Here is a 12,467-nt window from a genome sequence, read left to right as displayed (position 1 = left end):
TCAAATTAAGAAGAATGATATTCCTTGAAGACCTATTGCCTCATTTATCACATTTATAAGGTCACAGTCCTGAATCAGTTCAAATAATTACCACAGTCAGTAGTTTCACTGTTAAAAGCGATACAACTTAGTATTATCCGAAGAAAATCACTAAATACATTTTGGTACGAATATGTGACGCAACTGTTGTAACTCAAACGGATTGACACCGTTAGAAAGTCAATGAAATGTGGTTTTTGAAACTGTCTCTATTTCTTCAGCGCGCAATAACGGCTAGGATTGGTCCCACATTAAAAAAAGACTTATTTATCTTAATTTTTAAATAAAGCGCTACCACAGCGCCCAGTGTAATCGCTGAGTTCCAGCAATCATGTCAAATTAAGAAGAATGTTATTTCTTGGCGTCCAATTGTCTCACTTATAACATTTATAAGGTCAAAGTCCAAAATCAGTTCATTTAAGTCGCACAGTCAAACGTTTCACAGTTAAAAGCGATGCAACCTAGTAATATCCGAATACTTTCGTTAAATACATGTTGGTACGAATGTGTGACGCATCTGTTGTTACTCAAACGGATTGACACCGTTAGAAAGTCAATGAAATGGAGTTTTTAAACTGTCTCTATATCTTCAGTGCGCGCTAACGGCTATGATTGGTCCCACAGTAAAAATGACTTATTTATCTAAATTTTTAAATGGATCGCTACCACAGGGTCCAGTGTAATCGCTGAGTTCCGGCAATCATGTCAAATTAAGAAGAATGTTATTTCTTGGCGTCCAATTGTCTCACTTAAAACATTTATAAGGTCAAAGTCCAAAATCAGTTCATATAAGTCGCACAGTCAAACGTTTCACAGTTAAAATCAATGCAACCTAGTAATATCCGAATACTTTCGCTAAATACATGCTGGTACGAATATGTGACGCAACCGTTGTAACTCAAACGGAATTATACCGCCAAGAAATCAATGAAATGTAGTTTTTGAGAATGTCTTTATTTCTTCAGTTCGTGCTAACGGCCAGGATTGGTCCCACAGTAAGAAAATCTTATTTACCTAAATTTTTAAATAAAACGCTACCACAGAGCCTAATGTAATCGCTGAGTTCCAGCAATCATGTCAAATTACGAATAATATCATTTCTTGTAGTCAAAATGACTCATTTATCACATTTATAAGGTCAAAGTCCAAAATCAGTTCAATTAAGTCCCACAGTCAATCGTTTCACTGTTGAAAGCGATACAACTTAGTAATATCGGAAAAAAATCACTAAATACATGTTGGTACGAATGTGTGACGCAACCGCTGTAACTCAAACGGATTGACACCGTTAGAAAGTCAATGAAATGGAGTTTTTGAAACTGTCTCTATATCTTCAGCGCGCGCTAACGGCTAGGATTGGTCCCACATTAAAAATGACTTATTTATCTAAATTTTTAATGAATCGCTACCACAGGGTCCAGTGTAATCGCTGAGTTCCGGCAATCATGTCAAATTAAGAAGAATGTTCTTTCCTGGAGTCCAATTGTCTCATTTATCACACTTATGAGGTCACAGTCCAAAGTTAATTCAATTAAGTCCCACAGTCAATCGTTTCACTGTTTGAAGCGATGCAACCTAGTAATATCAGAAAAATATCGCTAAATACATGTTGGTTCGAATATGTGACCCAACCGTTGTAACTCAAACGGATTGACACCGTTAGAAAGTCAATGAAATGTACTTTTTGAAGCTGTCTCTATTTCTTCAGCGCGAACTAACGGCTAGGATTGGTCCCACAGTAAAAAATGACTTATTTATCTAAATTTTTAAACAAGGGCTACCACAGAGCCTAATGTAATCGCTGAATTCCAGCAATCATGTCAAATTAAGAAGAATGATATTCCTTGAAGACCTATTGCCTCATTTATCACATTTATAAGGTCACAGTCCTGAATCAGTTCAAATAATTACCACAGTCAATAGTTTCACTGTTAAAAGCGATACAACTTAGTATTATCCGAAGAAAATCACTAAATACATTTTGGTACGAATATGTGACGCAACTGTTGTAACTCAAACGGATTGACACCGTTAGAAAGTCAATGAAATGTGGTTTTTGAAACTGTCTCTATTTCTTCAGCGCGCAATAACGGCTAGGATTGGTCCCACATTAAAAAAAGACTTATTTATCTTAATTTTTAAATAAAGCGCTACCACAGCGCCTAGTGTAATCGCTGAGTTGCAGCAATCATGTCAAATTAAGAAGAATGTTATTTCTTGGCGTCCAATTGTCTCACTTATAACATTTATAAGGTCAAAGTCCAAAATCAGTTCATTTAAGTCGCACAGTCAAACGTTTCACAGTTAAAAGCGATGCAACCTAGTAATATCCGAATACTTTCGTTAAATACATGTTGGTACGAATGTGTGACGCATCTGTTGTTACTCAAACGGATTGACACCGTTAGAAAGTCAATGAAATGGAGTTTTTAAACTGTCTCTATATCTTCAGTGCGCGCTAACGGCTATGATTGGTCCCACAGTAAAAATGACTTATTTATCTAAATTTTTAAATGGATCGCTACCACAGGGTCCAGTGTAATTGCTGAGTTCCGGCAATCATGTCAAATTAAGAAGAATGTTATTTCTTGGCGTCCAATTGTCTCACTTAAAACATTTATAAGGTCAAAGTCCAAAATCAGTTCATATAAGTCGCACAGTCAAACGTTTCACAGTTAAAATCAATGCAACCTAGTAATATCCGAATACTTTCGCTAAATACATGCTGGTACGAATATGTGACGCAACCGTTGTAACTCAAACGGAATTATACCGCCAAGAAATCAATGAAATGTAGTTTTTGAGAATGTCTTTATTTCTTCAGTTCGTGCTAACGGCCAGGATTGGTCCCACAGTAAGAAAATCTTATTTACCTAAATTTTTAAATAAAACGCTACCACAGAGCCTAATGTAATCGCTGAGTTCCAGCAATCATGTCAAATTACGAATAATATCATTTCTTGTAGTCAAAATGACTCATTTATCACATTTATAAGGTCAAAGTCCAAAATCAGTTCAATTAAGTCCCACAGTCAATCGTTTCACTGTTGAAAGCGATACAACTTAGTAATATCGGAAAAAAATCACTAAATACATGTTGGTACGAATGTGTGACGCAACCGCTGTAACTCAAACGGATTGACACCGTTAGAAAGTCAATGAAATGGAGTTTTTGAAACTGTCTCTATATCTTCAGCGCGCGCTAACGGCTAGGATTGGTCCCACAGTAAAAATGACTTATTTATCTAAATTTTTAATGAATTGCTACCACAGGGTCCAGTGTAATCGCTGAGTTCCGGCAATCATGTCAAATTAAGAAGAATGTTCTTTCCTGGAGTCCAATTGTCTCATTTATCACACTTATGAGGTCACAGTCCAAAGTTAGTTCAATTAAGTCCCACAGTCAATCGTTTCACTGTTTGAAGCGATGCAACCTAGTAATATCAGAAAAATATCGCTAAATACATGTTGGTTCGAATATGTGACCCAACCGTTGTAACTCAAACGGATTGACACCGTTAGAAAGTCAATGAAATGTACTTTTTGAAGCTGTCTCTAATTCTTCAGCGCGAACTAACGGCTAGGATTGGTCCCACAGTAAAAATGACTTATTTATCTAAATTTTTAAACAAGGGCTACCACAGAGCCTAATGTAATCGCTGAATTCCAGCAATCATGTTAAACTAAGAAGAATGATATTCCTTGAAGACCTATTGCCTCATTTATCACATTTATAAGGTCACAGTCCTGAATCAGTTCAAATAATTACCACAGTCAATAGTTTCACTGTTAAAAGCGATACAACTTAGTATTATCCGAAGAAAATCACTAAATACATTTTGGTACGAATATGTGAGGCAACTGTTGTAACTCAAACGGATTGACACCGTTAGAAAGTCAATGAAATGTGGTTTTTGAAACTGTCTCTATTTCTTCAGCGCGCGATAACGGCTAGGATTGGTCCCACATTAAAAAAAGACTTATTTATCTTAATTTTTAAATAAAGCGCTACCACAGCGCCCAGTGTAATCGCTGAGTTCCAGCAATCATGTCAAATTAAGAAGAATGTTATTTCTTGGCGTCCAATTGTCTCACTTATAACATTTATAAGGTCAAAGTCCAAAATCAGTTCATTTAAGTCGCACAGTCAAACGTTTCACAGTTAAAAGCGATGCAACCTAGTAATATCCGAATACTTTCGCTAAATACATGTTGGTACGAATGTGTGACGCAACTGTTGTAACTCAAACGGATTGACACCGTTAGAAAGTCAATGAAATGGAGTTTTTAAACTGTTTCTATATCTTCTGTGCGCGCTAACGGCTATGATTGGTCCCACAGTAAAAATGACTTAATTATCTAAATTTTTAAATGGATCGCTACCACAGGGTCCAGTGTAATCGCTGAGTTCCGGCAATCATGTCAAATTAAGAAGAATGTTATATCTTGGCGTCCAATTGTCTCACTTATAACATTTATAAGGTCATAGTCCAAAATCAGTTCATTTAAGTCGCACAGTCAAACGTTTCACAGTTAAAATCAATGCAACCTAGTAATATCCGAATGCTTTCGCTAAATACATGCTGGTACGAATATGTGACGCAACCGTTGTAACTCAAACGGAATTATACCGCCAAGAAATCAATGAAATGTAGTTTTTGAGAATGTCTTTATTTCTTCAGTTCGTGCTAACGGCCAGGATTGGTCCCACAGTAAGAAAATCTTATTTACCTAAATTTTTAAATAAAACGCTACCGCAGAGCCTAATGTAACCGCTGAATTCCAGCAATCATGTCAAATTAAGAAGAATGTTATTCCTTGGAGACCAATTGGCGCATTAATCACATTTACAAGGTCACAGTCCAGAATCAGTTGAATTAATTCCCACGGTCAATCGTTTCACCGTTGAAAGCGATACAACTTAGTAATATCGGAAAAAAATAACTAAATACATGTTGGTACGAATGTGTGACGCAACCGTTGTAACTCAAACGGATTGACACCGTTAGAAAGTCAATGAAATGGAGTTTTTGAAACTCTCTCTATATCTTCAGTGCGCGCTAACGGCTAGGATTGGTCCCACAGTAAAAATGACTTATTTATCTAAATTTTTAAATGGATCGCTACCACAGGGTCCAGTGTAATCGCTGAGTTCCGCCAATCATGTCAAATTAAGAAGAATGTTCTTTCTTGGAGTCCAATTGTCTCATTTATCACACTTATGAGGTCACAGTCCAAAGTTAGTTCAATTAAATCCCACAGTCAATCGTTTCACTGTTAGAACCGATGCAACCTAGTAATATCAGAAAAACATCGTTAATACATGTTGGTGCTAATATGTGACTCAACCGATGTAACTCAAACGGATTGACACCGTTAGAAAGTCAATGAAATGTACTTTTTGAAGCTGTCTCTATTTCTTCAGCGCGAACTAACGGCTAGGATTGGTCCCACAGTAAAAAATGACTTATTTATCTAAATTTTTAAAAAAAGGCTACCACAGAGCCTAATGTAATCGCTGAATTCCAGCAATCATGTTAAATTAAGAAGAATGTTATTCCTTGGAGACCTTTTCCCTCATTTAACACATTTATAAGGTCACAGTCCTGAATCAGTTCAAATAATTCCCACAGTCAATCGTTTCACTGTTAAAAGCGATACAACTTAGGAATATCCGCAGAAAATCACTAAATACATTTTCGTACGATTATGTGACGCAACTGTTGTAACTCAAACGGATTGACACCGTTAGAAAGTCAATGAAATGTGGTTTTTGAATCTGTCTCTATTTTTTCAGCGCGCGATAACGGCTAGGATTGGTCCCACAGTAAAAAAAGACTTATTTACTTAATTTTTAAATAAAGCGCTACCACAGCGCCCAGTGTAATCGCTGAGTTCCAGCAATCATGTCAAATTAAGAAGAATGTTATTTCTTGAAGTCCAATTGTCTCACTTATAACATTTATAAGGTCAAAGTCCAAAATCAGTTCAATTAAGTCGCACAGTCAAACGTTTCACAGTTAAAAGGAATGCAACCTAGTAATATCCGAATACTTTCGCTAAATACATGTCGCTAAATACATACTAAATACAAATACGAATATGTGACGCAACCGTTGTAATTCAAACGGTATTATACCGCCAAGAAATCAATGAAATGTAGTTTTTGAGAATGTCTTTATTTCTTCAGCGCGTGCTAACGGCCAGGATTGGTCCCACAGTAAGAAAATCTTATTTATCTAAATTTTTGAATAAAGCGCTACCGCAGAGCCTAAAGTAACCGCTGAATTCCAGCAATCATGTCAAATTAAGAAGAATGTTATTCCTTGGAGACCAATTGGCGCATTAATCACATTTATAAGGTCACAGTCCAGAATCAGTTGAATTAATCCCCACGGTCAATCGTTTTACTGTTAAAAGCGATACAACTTAGTAATATCGGAAGGAAATCACTATATACATGTTGGTACGAATATGTGACGCAACCGTTGTAACTCAAACGGATTGACGCGGTTAGAAAGTCAATGAAATGTAGTTTTTAAAACTGTCTCCACTTCTTCAGCGCGCGATAACGGCTAGGATTGTTTCCACAGTAATAAATGACTTATTTATCTTAACTTTTAAACAAACCGCTACCACAGCGCTCAGTGTAATCGCTGAGTTCCGGCAATCATGTCAAATTAAGAAGAATGTTCTTTCTTGGAGTCCAATTGTCATATTTATTACACTTATGAGGTCACAGTCCAAAGTTAGTTCAATTAAATCCCACAGTCAATCGTTTCACTGTTAGAACCGATGCAACCTAGTAATATCAGAAAAACATCGTTAAGACATGTTGGTACGAATATGTGACCCAACCGTTGTAACTCAAACAGATTGACACCGTTAGAAAGTCAATGAAATGTACTTTTTGAAGCTGTCTCTATTTCTTCAGTGTGCGATAACGGCTAGGATTGGTCCCACAGTAAAAAAAGACTTATTTATCTTAATTTTTAAATAAAGCGCTACCACAGCGCCCAGTGTAATCGCTGAGTTCCAGCAATCATTTCAAATTAAGAAGAAAGTTATTTCTTGGAGTTCAATTGTCTCACTTATAACATTTATAAGGTCAAAGTCCAAAATCAGTTCAATTAAGTCGCACAGTCAAACGTTACACAGTTAAAAGCAATGCAACCTAGTAATATCCGAATAATTTCGCTAAATACATGTTGGTACGAATATGTGACGCAACCGTTGTAACTCAAACGGAATTATACCGCCAAGAAATCATTGAAATGGAGCTTTTGAAACTGTCTCTATATCTTCAGCGCGCGCTAACGGCTAGGATTGGTCCCACAGTAAAAATGACTTATTTATCTAAATTTTTAAATGAATCGCTACCACAGGGTCCAGTTAAATCGCTGAGTTCCGGCAATCATGTCAAATTAAGAAGAATGTTATTTCTTGTAGTCAAAATGGCTCATTTATTGCTTTTACAAGGTCAAAGTCCAAAATCAGTTCAACTAAGTCCCACAGTCAATCGTTTCACTGTTGAAAGCGATACAACTTAGTAATATCGGAAGAAAATCACTAAATACATGTTGGTACGATTATGTGACGCAACCGTTGTAAGTCAAACGGATTAACACCGTTAGAAAGTCAATGAAATGTAGTTTTTGAAACTGTCTCTATTTTTCTAGCGCGCGATAACGGCTAGGATTGGTCCCACAGTACAAAATGACTTATTTATCTCAATTTATAAATAAACCGTTAGCACAGCGCCCAGTGTAATCGGTGAGTTCCATCAATCATATCAAATTAAGGAGAATGTTATTTCTTCTAGTCAAAATGGCTCATTTATTACATTTATAAGGTCAAAGTCCAAAATCAGTTCAATTAAGTCCCACAGTCAATCGTTTCTCTGTTGAAAGCGATACAACTTAGTAATATCGGAAGAAAATCACTAAATACATGTTGGTACGATTATGTGACGCAACCGTTCTAACTCAAACGGATTGACACCGTTAGAGAGTCAATAAAATGGATTTTTTGAAACTATCTCTATATCTTCAGCGCACGCTAACGGCTAGGATTGGTCCCACAGTAAAAATGACTTATTTATCTAAATTTTTAAATGAATCGCTACCACAGGGTCCAGTGTATACGCTTAGTTCCACCAATCATGTCAAATTAAGAAGAATGGTATTTCTTGGTGTCCAATTGTCTCACTTATAACATTTATAAGGTCAAAGTTCAAAATCAGTTCAATTAAGTCGCACAGTCAAACGTTTCACAGTTAAAAGCGATGCAACCTAGTAATATCCGAATACTTTCGCTAAATACATGTTGGTACGAATATGTGACGCAACCGTTGTAACTCAAACGGCATTATACCACCAAGAAATCAATGAAATGTAGTTTTTGAGAATGTCTTTATTTCTTCAGCGCATGGTAACGGCCAGGATTGGTCCCACAGTAAGAAAATCTTATTTATCTAAATTTTTAAATAAAGCGCTACCGAAGAGCCTGTTGTAACTGCTGAATTACAGCAATCATGTCAAATTAAGAAGAATGTTATTCCTTGGAGACCTTTTCCCTCATTTAACACATTTATAAGGTCACAGTTCTGAATCAGTTCAAATAATTCCCACAGTCAATAGTTTCACTGTTAAAAGCGATACAACTTAGGAATATCCGCAGAAAATCACTAAATACATTTTGGTACGATTATGTGACGCAACTGTTGTAACTCAAACGGATTGACACCGTTAGATAGTCAATGAAATGTGGTTTTTGAAACTGTCTCTATTTCTTCAGCGCGCGATAACGGCTAGGATTGGTCCCACAGTAAAAAAAGACTTATTTATCTTAATTTTTAAATAAATCCCTACCACAGCGCCCAGTGTAATCGCTGAGTTCCAGCAATCATGTCAAATTAAGAAGAATGTTATTTCTTGGCGTCCAATTGTCTCACTTATAACATTTATAAGGTCAAAGTCCAAAATCAGTTCAATTAAGTCGCACAGTCAAACGTTTCACAGTTAAAAGGAATGCAACCTAGTAATATCCGAATACTTTTGCTAAATACATGTTGGTACGAATATGTGACGCAACCGTTGTAACTCAAACGGAATTATACCGCCAAGAAATCAATGAAATGTAGTTTTTGAGAATGTCTTTATTTCTTCAGCGCGTGCTAACGGCCAGGATTGGTCCCACAGTAAGAAAATCTTATTTATCTAAATTTTTAAATAAAGCGCTAACGCAGAGCCTAATGTAACCGCTGAATTCCAGCAATCATGTCAAATTAAGAAGAATGTTATTCCTTGGAGACCAATTGGCGCATTAATCACATTTATAAGGTCACAGTCCAGAATCAGTTGAATTAATCCCCACGGTCAATCGTTTCACTGTTAAAAGCGATACAACTTAGTAATATCGGAAGGAAATCACTAAATACATATTGGTACGAATATGTGACGCAACCGTTGTAAGTCAAACGGATTAACACCGTTAGAAAGTCAATGAAATGTAGTTTTTGAAACTGTCTCTATTTTTCTAGCGCGCGATAACGGCTAGGATTGGTCCCACAGTACAAAATGACTTATTTATCTCAATTTATAAATAAACCGTTAGCACAGCGCCCAGTGTAATCGGTGATTTCCATCAATCATATCAAATTAAGGAGAATGTTATTTCTTCTAGTCAAAATGGCTCATTTATTACATTTATAAGGTCAAAGTCCAAAATCAGTTCAATTAAGTCCCACAGTCAATCGTTTCTCTGTTGAAAGCGATACAACTTAGTAATATCGGAAGAAAATCACTAAATACATGTTGGTACGATTATGTGACGCAACCGTTCTAACTCAAACGGATTGACACCGTTAGAGAGTCAATAAAATGGATTTTTTGAAACTATCTCTATATCTTCAGCGCACGCTAACGGCTAGGATTGGTCCCACAGTAAAAATGACTTATTTATCTAAATTTTTAAATGAATCGCTACCACAGGGTCCAGTGTATACGCTTAGTTCCACCAATCATGTCAAATTAAGAAGAATGGTATTTCTTGGTGTCCAATTGTCTCACTTATAACATTTATAAGGTCAAAGTTCAAAATCAGTTCAATTAAGTCGCACAGTCAAACGTTTCACAGTTAAAAGCGATGCAACCTAGTAATATCCGAATACTTTCGCTAAATACATGTTGGTACGAATATGTGACGCAACCGTTGTAACTCAAACGGCATTATACCACCAAGAAATCAATGAAATGTAGTTTTTGAGAATGTCTTTATTTCTTCAGCGCATGGTAACGGCCAGGATTGGTCCCACAGTAAGAAAATCTTATTTATCTAAATTTTTAAATAAAGCGCTACCGAAGAGCCTGTTGTAACTGCTGAATTACAGCAATCATGTCAAATTAAGAAGAATGTTATTCCTTGGAGACCTTTTCCCTCATTTAACACATTTATAAGGTCACAGTTCTGAATCAGTTCAAATAATTCCCACAGTCAATAGTTTCACTGTTAAAAGCGATACAACTTAGGAATATCCGCAGAAAATCACTAAATACATTTTGGTACGATTATGTGACGCAACTGTTGTAACTCAAACGGATTGACACCGTTAGATAGTCAATGAAATGTGGTTTTTGAAACTGTCTCTATTTCTTCAGCGCGCGATAACGGCTAGGATTGGTCCCACAGTAAAAAAAGACTTATTTATCTTAATTTTTAAATAAAGCCCTACCACAGCGCCCAGTGTAATCGCTGAGTTCCAGCAATCATGTCAAATTAAGAAGAATGTTATTTCTTGGCGTCCAATTGTCTCACTTATAACATTTATAAGGTCAAAGTCCAAAATCAGTTCAATTAAGTCGCACAGTCAAACGTTTCACAGTTAAAAGGAATGCAACCTAGTAATATCCGAATACTTTCGCTAAATACATGTTGGTACGAATATGTGACGCAACCGTTGTAACTCAAACGGAATTATACCGCCAAGAAATCAATGAAATGTAGTTTTTGAGAATGTCTTTATTTCTTCAGCGCGTGCTAACGGCCAGGATTGGTCCCACAGTAAGAAAATCTTATTTATCTAAATTTTTAAATAAAGCGCTAACGCAGAGCCTAATGTAACCGCTGAATTCCAGCAATCATGTCAAATTAAGAAGAATGTTATTCCTTGGAGACCAATTGGCGCATTAATCACATTTATAAGGTCACAGTCCAGAATCAGTTGAATTAATCCCCACGGTCAATCGTTTCACTGTTAAAAGCGATACAACTTAGTAATATCGGAAGGAAATCACTAAATACATATTGGTACGAATATGTGACGCAACCGTTGTAACTCAAACGGATTGACACGGTTAGAAAGTCAATGAAATGTAGTTTTTGAAACTGTCTCTACTTCTTCAGCGCGCGATAACGGCTAGGATTGTTTCCACAGTAATAAATGACTTATTTATCTTAACATTTAAACAAAGCGCTACCACAGCGCCCAGTGTAATCGCTGAGTTCCGGCAATCATGTCAAATTAAGAAGAATGTTCTTTCTTGGAGTCCAATTGTCATATTTATCACACTTATGAGGTCACAGTCCAAAGTTAGTTCAATTAAATCCCACAGTCAATCGTTTCACTGTTAGAACCGATGCAACCTAGTAATATCAGAAAAACATCGTTAATACATGTTGGTACGAATATGTGACCCAACCGTTGTAACTCAAACAGATTGACACCGTTAGAAAGTCAATGAAATGTACTTTTTGAAGCTGTCTCTATTTCTTCAGCGCGAACTAACGGCTAGGATTGGTCCCACAGTAAAAAATGACTTATTTATCTAAATTTTTAAAAAAAGGCTACCACAGAGCCTAATGTAATCGATGAATTCCAGCAATAATGTCAAATTAAAAAGAATGTTATTCCTTGGAGACCTTTTGCCTCATTTCTCACATTTATAAGGTCACAGTCTTGAATCAGTTCAAATAATTCCCACAGTCAATCGTTTCACTGTTAAAAGCAATACAACTTAGGAATATCCGAAAAAAATCACTAAATACATTTTGGTACGAATATGTGACGCAACTGTTTTAACTCAAACGGATTGACACCGTTAGAAAATCAATGAAATTTAGTTTTAGAAACTGTCTCTATTTCTTCAGCGCGCGATAACGGCTAGGATTGGTCCCACAGTAAAAAAAGACTTATTTATCTTAATTTTTAAATAAAGCGCTACCACAGCGCCCAGTGTAATCGCTGAGTTCCAGCAATCATGTCAAATTAAGAAGAAAGTTATTTCTAGGAGTCCAATTGTCTCACTTATAACATTTATAAGGTCAAAGTCCAAAATCAGTTCAATTAAGTCGCACAGTCAAACGTTTCACAGTTAAAAGCAATGCAACCTAGTAATATCCGAATACTTTCGCTAAATACATGTTGGTAC

Source organism: Hydractinia symbiolongicarpus, chromosome 3 (assembly GCF_029227915.1).
Source record: "Hydractinia symbiolongicarpus strain clone_291-10 chromosome 3, HSymV2.1, whole genome shotgun sequence".
NCBI classification, from domain to species: Eukaryota; Metazoa; Cnidaria; class Hydrozoa; order Anthoathecata; family Hydractiniidae; genus Hydractinia; species Hydractinia symbiolongicarpus.
The sequence above is the reverse complement of the archived record's forward strand: the minus strand, read 5'-3'. Positions refer to the sequence as shown.